The sequence below is a fragment of the Pseudoliparis swirei genome, chromosome 7, assembly GCF_029220125.1.
Source record: "Pseudoliparis swirei isolate HS2019 ecotype Mariana Trench chromosome 7, NWPU_hadal_v1, whole genome shotgun sequence".
NCBI classification, from domain to species: domain Eukaryota; kingdom Metazoa; phylum Chordata; class Actinopteri; order Perciformes; family Liparidae; genus Pseudoliparis; species Pseudoliparis swirei.
Window position 1 is genome coordinate 7,284,198 of NC_079394.1, and position 10,719 is coordinate 7,294,916.

The window sequence follows — 10,719 nt, forward strand, 5'->3', positions numbered from 1 at the left end:
AATTACTGCCCCTGATAATATAAATATCGTCCGCTCTCACATGTGTGGGGTAAAAGGTCTTTGTAGAGAGATTATCTGTCATCCGTGCTCCACATCTGTTTATGTGTACACATACAGATGGCTGACATCATCCTGAACACCTGGAAGTGACTTTGATTTCCTGCCAAATACGTGAATCAGGAGGACAGTCACTATTATGGTTATCATGCTCTGGTAATGGTGCAAATTGGAGTCTGACATGTGTGCTCTCTATGGGATAGTTTAAATGGCAGAGAGCAGATTGATATTACATTTTATGGAACAGCGTGACATGTTACGACACAGCATTGTATTTAATGGTATAGTTGAGCAATTTGTAGTAAATACTGGATATATTATGTACCTTTTTTAAGGAGCTGTATTTAACATTTACATCATTATCGTAGCAGCAAACAGCCATTTGCAACGTAAAGATGTAGCGGAGTGACGTCTACCTGAGCAGAGAATGAAGTCTCTCTCCCTCTGTGCGTTATAATCACAGCTTTGCTGACATGGTCGGGCTGTCAGCGCGTGCTTTTAGTGCGTGTCCGTGCATGTGAGCAGGCCTCACTGGTTAGCTCACTGCCGCCACTAGTCACTGCTCTCATTCAGAGGTTACGGCTGATAACAGCGTCCCAGCTGACAGTGTTGTTGTGGAAGTGTAGGGCCCAGCCTCAGGTTCACCCTCGGCTAAACACTTTTAGCTCCGTCAGTAGCCTACCTTTATTGTAGTTTTAACTCTTAGCACTGTTAGCGTCGTTAGCACCGATAGTTGTGAGCAGCTGGCCATTATGAGAGCCTTTGAGAGGCAATCAAAACGTTCCCACTCTTGCACTTTTGATGGTAATATTTAAATACTACTAATCTAAGTCACCATGGAATGATTAGCACTGTTGAATAGTAAAGTGGAGCATAGTAGGCTATAGGAAAGTTTGAGGGTGAAAGTGACATTTGGGGTGGAAATGTATTTACAGTGTTGCTCTATTTTATAATGAGCCCAAGCACATTTGTGATGATTAAATATATGTATACAATAGTAAGGTGGGAACAATACCCTTGAGAGCAAGAAGAATGCACATGCCGTTGATAGACGTTTTGTGTATCGTGCTCTGGATTAAGTGTTGCATTATGGGTGGTTAAATGGTAAAGCCACTGAGATGCAAGTTTGACAAAAAGAAGGAAGCGCCAAAATGTCACACTGAAAAATACAAAAACATAACCGTGACAAACATGTTATATAGCATCACAGGAGAGAAACCAGGGACAGAGGGAAAGGTCAGACCTAATGTCAAATGGACCATGTTTCTGTTTTGAAGACTGTTGAACTTGCACACACTCCTGTTGACTTGAGTCATCTTGCCGAGCTCATGAGACAGAGAAGTCTTTGCTGGTTGAATGTAAAAACCCATCCAGTAATAATGGAAAGAATAGGGGTATTAATATGAATGAACATTATGCATTGACTAAAACATGGCTTTGGTTCATAAACAGACAATGCACAAACCTATAAATGGGAAAGAAAATTACAATAATGATATAATAAGAAACTGAAGTATGAACATATCTCTGATTCCTAATCTCTAAGACAAATAAACTACTCTATTTTATATCAATGAAAGTACACTTTAGATAGTATAGTTATACAAGGAATTATTCCACAAAACTAACTTGCATGATGATTATATTCAATAATCTTTTTTTCATTTCAGATTTCCAAAACATCTTTAATAAAACGTAGTTCCATGTAGCATCACCACTAATGACACCCTCATAACATACCAGATTTGAGTTGACAGACAAACAAATCAAGTATAATTATCACCAAAAACTGAGAGTAATGTAGCCAGCTATGGCAATGAGCTGTTTGTTTTTTATTCTTACAGGACAATTTTGCTCAATAAAGGAAACAAATGAATATTTTCTCACTTTGTTCTTTACCACACATGAAACACACATACAGCTGACAAATATAACGCCTCTCATCATTTTGAATATTGTGTAAGCTTATATGAGCCTTTGTTAAGACAACAAACTGTACCAGCATTGGTGTCTCACTTGATATGGAGTTTTGTTAAGACAGGAAAAATACCGTTGTGACTTTGAAATTTACATCTGGGAAACAATTTGATGCAACTAAAAATAATGATGAATGATACCAATTTCATCTCACACATTTTGATATTCTCATACAAAAACAATAAACACTTTAGTTATGCTTCTTTATTAGTTCAGCCTAATATGACATAGTAAAGTTAATTCATGTTGAAACATTTTTTTAAGTGTATCTGCCAGAAATCCTGGACAAGGGACTCAGCCCCGCTTATAACAAACTCCTTCCTAACTCCAAACATTGTAAAAAGTGTTCTTGCAGCACTCTTCTTGTCAACAAATCTATAGTTCTGGAGTTGCTGGTTGAGTCCGAATAGAAAAGAATCACCTGCTAAACAAAGAGAATTGAGCCTTTCCATAGTGCGTCCTCTTAAACACAGAGCTGAGATAGGCAGCACTGTAGAAGATGCACACAATTACTTCAGAGGCGGGGTGCTTTATTTACATATGCAATATGCATAAGCAAGGTTACTGTGAGGGTGAAATAACCGCGAGATAGAAGGAGAGAAAGAAGGAGGGGGTTTGTATGAGTGTGATGTGTGTGTGTGTGTGTGTGTGTGTGTGTGGTGGTGAGAGAGAGAAGGTGTGTGGGGCGGGGCGTGAGGGGGGGGGGGAGCAGAAAATTGGTGTTATCAATATTTAACCAACCCTTCCAGCATATTTATGGCAGACAATAGAGCAGACCTGCAACTGTCTCATGTGAGTGGAAGAGTATTTATTACAGACTGAAATAGAGGCTGTAAATAGGATGTTCATTGATATATCCCCACCACACTTGAAGGGAATAAGTGAAGAGCTGACCCCTTGGTACACCCCTCTGAAAGTTGATGCTTACCAAAATAAACTATTAACTTATCTAGTAATTGTACGTCACAGCCCCTGAGTGCCTCACACATATGCATTGGGGGGGGGGGGGGGGGGGTCGGGGTATTTCAACATATGGCGAGCAGATGTATGTAATTCAATCAGTAAAGAAAAGAGAAGAAAAAAAGAACCGAAAAAGCTATGGAAAGAGGGAGAAGAAATAAAATGTCTGGAGCTTTTTATTCGCAGACCCATGGCCTCTCTGAAAATGTTTCCATGTGTTGTGTCTGAGCACATTGAGAGCAAAGAAGGAAAACATTCTCTTCTCGAAACCACATGCAACAGATTCTTTCTGAAGCCAAATAAATCAACCCTGTGCTTCAGATCATGTGACACTTTTTGTGCTTTGTGTTATTCCCAACATATCCTGTTTCGCCCCCCCCCTCCTTCCAACGCTCTTACACATGCACGCACTAAAACTGCACACACACACACACACGTATACCATACACATGCACATTCAGAGTTTCCATTTCCTGTGCGTAAGATCACCTGTACAGACAGAATGGCGGGCTTCAATGCGACATGCTCAGGCAGGAAAACAGGAAAGGGAGTTCAAGGGTGTCCAACATGAAATACTCACGTTAGGGGAAAACCCAGAGCTCACGGCAGCGCTTGAGTTTCTGAAGAAAGTAAGGAAAGTTTCACAAGTGCACTTTTGTTTTAGTCTTTGCTTTAGCACTGCCATCATGTGCTTTACTTTTGCTTGTGCAACATTTTTTTAAATTGCCTAACAACTGTCTGTTGGAGGACAATACATACATTTCAATGCATGTTAATGGGATCATGCAGCGTACATACAGTTGGCCTACAGTGTACCTTTGGAACAAATGCATTGCCTTTGTAAGAAAATAGTTTGGGAAACACTTTGTATTGATTTCTAGTTGAAAGTTAGATGAGAAGATCTATTAGCAGATTAGCACTTCAGTGGCACTTGAATGGCAATTACTTCTAATATTGTTGCAGTTTGGCTTTCTTGAAGAAATGTTACTTTCTTGATTCTTGTTGTTATGTAATGTAATGTAAAGTCTTCATGACGAATACATTGCTGTACCAACAGCCAGTTAGCTTAGCTTAGCATAAAGACCAGAAACAAGGCGAATGGCGACAGTGTCCAAAGCTAAAACAGGACCGTGGGTCGACAGCTACGCTCGTGGTTCCGTGCAGTGATACTTAAAGGCACAGCAAAGCTATTGTGCTATTGTTTGCATGCTAACAATGACAATTAACATGCTTATGTTTTGCAAGTATAAGGTTTAGAGGAGCACCATATACGTTTAGTGTGCCAGCATGCTAATTAATGTTTTCTATTAAAAACAGGAGTAAATCTTATCTGGTAAATATGACACTGGAGCCAGCTGCCAGTTAGCTTAGCTTAGCACACAGAGTGGAAACCTTTTGTCCTATAGGCTAACAACATGTGACTCTCAGCACCTCTAAAGTTCAATTATTATTATTTTATCTGGTTTGTTTACTCAGTACAAAATACAAACAACAAACAAGCATAGTGCAGCACATATTTAACTTTTCCATGAAGCATATTTTATTTTTTGACATTCTCGATCGTCTATCCACCAATTGTTTCCTCGAATACCATCCATTTTTTTGGTAGCATGTACTATTGTTACTTTGTAGTTCCTGCTATATGTGTCATGCCATACTGATCAATCGGCCCAGTACTCAGTGGGGCAACGCAGTGTTCCCCAGTGCATCTGACAGCTACCCCGAGCCCATTTACTGTCAAATGGGCCCCGCTCTCTTTGCCTGAGCTCAGATGCAGATTTATGCCAGAGCAATGCCGGTTCTTGCATATTAGATGAAAGCCTTGTTTGCATATACCCACTCTCTCCCCCCCCCCCCAACCCCTCACCCGCCCGCCCGCCCGCCCCTCCCCATCTTTCTCTCTCTTCCTTTTTTCTGAGGCGTCACTTTAATATGTATGCAAATGGGATGCGCTCCACGGGCAGATATGTGTGGAGTCCTGTCCTGCAGTCAGGAGGTGTAGGAGAGATTGTGTTTGTATTTATGAGGCATGGGCCTTGCCGCTCTTGGGAGAGAAAACGCTGCGAGTAGTGTGGTGGAGGCTCTGCAGTGCAGGCAGAATGCAGATATGCCAATAACAGAGGTCATGGTTGTCACTAATGATAAGAGGAGACAATTAGACAATAGCATAGCTGTAATGTAACTCCCCCTTACACCCTCTTATACACACACACACACACACACACACACACACTCACAAACAAACACACAAGCGTCTTGCATCCCTGCTCTGGCATGAAGCGAGCTAACAGACTGAGGAGGAGACGCTTCTTCTGGAATGTTCTTTATACTGCAGCAGCTCTTCTCCTCAGCTCTCCTCAACCTGGATATGGGAGTCATGGGTGATTGGTGTGGGTAAAAGACCAATCTATCGATCCCGAGCATCCCTCAGGGGGGTGAGGATCACTGTCAGGGGCTGAGGCAGCGGAGACAAGGTCAGGTCACCTATGAGAGAGGCACCTTTAACCCATTTCATCAGACTGTTACTTCCCAGACAGGCCTCAAAACCCTGTGATCAATAATGTCTCGGTAACAGTAGAAACTGAAATATATCAACAATACAACGGCTCCTACTTCTGTAGCGTGCATCATCTTTATCTTAGCATAAAAAATGTATGTATTACAAAATCACAGGAAATTTCTAGTCTTACCTCATTTCAGTAAGTATTGTAAAGTATAGAAGAAAAACTCATTGAAAATAACAATGAATGCTTGGTATTATGTTCAAGACATAATAATATCTTGGCTTGGTGCCAATCAATGATGTACTTAGGCAACACACACACACACACACACATGCAGAGAACTGTGTGCACATCAAATGTCTGTTTCCTTTCTCTCTCTATGTCTCTCTCTCTCCCTCTCTCTCTTCCTCTCTCTCTCTCTAACACACACACACGCACAGACACTCACACATGCACACGCACACACATCCCCTTCCTCCATCATGAATAAACCATACTGTGTCTATGAGTCATATACCACCCCCACATCCCTCTCTAACCCACTCCCCCTATTCGCCGCTGCTAGAGTAAAAACGCTAATTAACGTGATGGCTAGCTCCAGCTCCTGTCAGCAGCTTGTGGGGGCCTCTCAACCAGCCAGGCTCCACCGGTCTCTGGTTTTAGCCATCTCTGGAGAACCGGGGCCCCTCATTCATATTCAGCCCCAGTTGCAGGCACCTGGAAGCAGCCAGCAGCCAGCAGCACCTCCACAACCACTACACAACCCCCATAGTGTCTATCACCAGCCCCCCTGGTCGAGCCCACCTCCTGTCAATGCTGGATCCCCCTTACTTCTGGTAAAAGACATCCGCAAAAGACACACACACACACGCACACGCACGCACACACACACAAACTTATTCCATTTTCTCAAACTACAATCCAATTGGAACACAAGTCCAAACTGAAAAAGTCCATTTAGGAGATGTAGGAGCTAGAAACTCCATCTATGAGCTGACACAACCCAACTGATGGGTTAAATCACCCAACAGTGGCAAGAGAGGGAGAGGGAGAGGGAGAGGGAGAGGGGAGAGAAAGTAGAGAGGGGAGGGGGAGAGGGAGAGGGTAGAGGGAGAGTAGAGAGAGAGGAGAGGAGAGGGAGAGGGGGAGGAGAGGGGGAGGGAGGGGAGAGAGAGAGGAGAGGGAGAGGAAATGAGAGGGGAGGGGGATTGTAGAAGGAGAGGCTAGAGGGAGAGAGAGAGAGAGGAGAGAGGGAGGGGGAGAGGGGGGAGAGGGATAGATGGTAGACTAGGGTAGACGGAGAGAGAGAGAGAGAGAGAGATATAGAGAAGAGCTGTGTGCCTTGGTGGACTAGCTCGGTAACCATGACAACACAGCCGGGAGAGCAAGAAACAGGAACATACAGAATCTGTTTCTGCTGAGACTTGCACATGTGGCAAAGTACTGCTTTTCCTCTGAGAAGAAGTGAAGGGGAGGTGTGTGTGTGTGGGTGTGGGTGTGTGGCAGGGTAAATGGGCGTCTTTTACGGGTGTGTGTGTGTAAGTGCGTGTGTGCGTGGGTGTGTTGGAGGGTAAATGGGTGTCTTTTGCGTGTGTGCGTGTGTGTGTGCGTGCGTGTCGGCCCTTATGAAACATGTATGACTGCTGCCTCTCCGCTCACTGGCCTTTCCTTGTCGGTTAGTGAGTCACCAAAACAGAAAATATATTATGGTGAACTGAAGCACACAACCCAGTGTTTAGTGGCAGGCTTTCTTCCCCACCCCCAACTACTGAATAAGGCGAGGTAGGGGCTCATGTGGTATGAAGAAAAATAGCTAAAACACAGAATATAACGGCAAGAAAGAGCTGAATTTTCCATCCACAGCCGCTGTTTTTGCCTATTTTCCTTCCCTGTGCCTCTCCGCCGCTCCCCTTCTGCCTGTCTTTTCTCTTTCCTCTTGCTCCCTCTTTCTACAGGCTCAGTCTAACCTCCCCCTCCCCTCTCCTCAAGGGAATAAAGGTCGTAACGCAAATGATTACTCAAACCCGAGTTGTCATAGCAACGCAGTCATGTGACTAGAGCAGGCATGCATAGACCACAACAAAGAGGTGGATCAGGAACCAGCGCTGGAGAGAGCTGCAGCTCGCCTCACTGGTGCCTCAGTGCATTTCACTCAAATTAAAGCTTTTAAAAATAGGCGAGCAGCTTGAAACGCAGGGAGAGAAAAGCAGAGAAAACGAGACTCTAAAGAGCGAGGGCGGAGAGGCTGTAGTGAATCGAGTCTGTAACACTGCAGTGTCCATATATTCTACCATTCACTAGCATACCAAGGGTGTGTCCTATTCGTCATGTCCTTCTTGAGGCAGAGCTCCGGCGCCAGTTGTCTGGAATTTCTGTGAAATGGCGTCAGTTGTAGACATGTAGAGGGGTGGTGGATTCTAAAATAGAAGTCGAAGAATAACCCGAACTTTTTTTTGGTGTGCTACACTTTCAAATTATTCCCCTTCAAAGAGCAAGACCAGCTTTGTGTGAACAGAAGTGTGTAGCAGGACGGTTACTTTGCTCATTGGAGCAGTTTTCTAAATCATTTTTAACAACAGCTATAAGTTCAATAAAGAACTATAAGGAACTATGGAAAACTAACTCTGGAAGAGTTGTATTAAACATGACAAGAGTGAATAAAAAAGTAGAGGAATTGTGGGAAGACACTATTTTCCAACAAGTATTGAACCATCTTGACATATTTCCCCTCAATAGAATAGAGGGGAATAAAAAAAAATAACCCCTCAATATAACCTTAAAGCGTTGAGCTAAAGGAGAACTATAAAGGCTGATGAGCACACCAGTCAGCATGTGTCAGTGAAGGAGGAACCAACACCTGGAGCAGGAGGAGAAGGTGTCCTGCCCCAACAGGATTCACTTATCCTGCAGCCAATCCCACCCCTCCTGAGTGAACCTGGCGACCTGCGACCAGAGACCAACCGACACCCCCCCACCCCCAACACGCAGACAGACACACACACACACACATCCCCACACCCAGTCGAAGCTTTACATCTAACAGTGCCTCAGCCAAACAACAATAATCTTTGGTGAGATACAATACGCTGAATGGATAGTGCAGAATACATCGATATCCAGGGAGAGTTTGCTTTTATTCGTCTCCACATCGCCGGCCATTCATTTCGGTGAGCTCCATCGACGCAAGCGGGAGCAATAGGACGGGCTGCATTTCTTTCAGATGAAGTCACCACATCTGCGGTCATGAACACTGCGTTTCAATGTCCACGCTCTCTCTCGCTCTTTCTTTTTCTCTCTCCCACTCACATCCGAATTCAACGCTTGCCTTCACACCAACAACCACACACGGCTTCGTAGATGTACGGGCAAACACATACACTATCTAGAAGGGGGTTGAGTGTGTGACCCCCACCCACTCAACCCCCATCACCCCCCACTGATGCTGGCCATCTCCCTCCAAAGTCCACCCCAAAAACTCCCATGAGGTTTCAGGCAGCAGCTGAGGGTTCAGTGATGTCTGCAATCACCCCGTCTAGACGATGTCTACGGGAAGACAAGGAGATACAGACTCTGCTCAGGCTGCGCTCAATAGAAGAAAAGACTGGGACAGACCATAATGTCTTTCAGTTGGTGACACAGTGGTTAATGAGAAGGTTAAGTCCAGACTAGGAACTCAGCCAACAACATGAACAACAACACAAAAAACTGCATTATTTTGGAAATCTTCCAGTGAATATTAAATCAAAGCTTTTGTTCTTTTGCTCTGTGTTTTTTATGCTCATAGCTGCTTTGCAGTACTTTATTTTGTACCTCAAAAAGAGCCCAGTGTCTCGTCCATTTACGAATTCATAGCAGTAGAATACGTTATGTGGTTTTATCCTTTAAAATGTGGTATTACATGGCCTTTTTTGTGTCTGAAGCTTTAACAGTCCGTGCAGCTGAAGGTGATGATGGTGTCGGACTGGCTAAAACCCAGGGTTGGGAATGAAAAACAAAAAATACTCGGTTGTCTAACATGAAAACATGTTATAAATAATAACTAATTGATAGAAAGACTTTCAAATAAAGAGTGCAACATACCAAGCATGCAGAGTTGGGACTAGCTCATTTGTTTTGAAGTCTTTGCATTCGACTTCAAGTCCTACACTTTGAGTTGTAAGTTTTTTTAAAGTCATAGCAATTGTATTTTTAGGAATACTTTTTTCAAATGTGTGTTAATTTGCTAATTAGTTTGTCATAACAAGCATGACTGAACTTAAACGATCCAGTGTTGATATGCTTTGAACGAATAGTTTTGTGATGTGTATTGACTGGTGCCACAAATTACATACTTACTTTTTCTTCTTTAGGATTATGGGGAGGAATCAATTATTTTAAGTCAAAAGACTCAAGTCCAAGTGAATCAGGAGTTATTGGTGTTAAAGTGCAGGTACAGTTTGAAGTCTTTTTGTTATGTCGCAAAGCCGAGTCTAAAGTAATTCAAAGAGTGACTAGAGTCTGACTCGAGTCAACACTTCAAGGTTTTTCATTTAAAAATCCCATCTTAGAATTATCTTGTAAACTTTGTTGACTTCGAAGCATTTAAACATGTTACTTTGTTTGCTGCCCTCCAAAAAACCCTTCACGTTTTTTCTTCATAAATATCAAACTTCCTCGTAGAATATTACCGGGATCATGTGTTACGACAAGGTGATCGTCGGGAAATAAAAGATCTACAACGCGAGCAAAAAAAGGTGCAGAGGCTCGAAGCAACGGCTGAAAGACACAGTGGGTTGCGGTGAAAGAAAAGGCTCGGAGAGAATGAGCAGGTGTGGTGGGAAAGACCCATGGGCTTCAGGGAGAGAATGGATCAATAACTAATTTCAGAACCGAGCTTCACTCGCACTGTTTTCCAATAAATGCTGGATGGAGGGAACTGCCTCAGCCCTCCCCCCGCTATCTCTATTCTATCACCTTCCACTAGCAGGGATCGGCCTCTACAGAAGGAGGCTGCTTCGCCTCACTGCTATGCCTGTTGGTTGGATGGATGATGTCCCCACAGCTAGTGTATTGTTTAAATGCAATCCAACATGGCCATTTCCATGCGTCCTTCACGAGTGCTCCCACAACCACTCCACATATGCCATCTCTGTAACTTTTGGTTATTTTTTTTCACTGCTGCTGCTGCTGCTCGTCTCCTCAGAGGCTGTGACCTAGATAACCAAGAGGAGCTGGAGCGCTC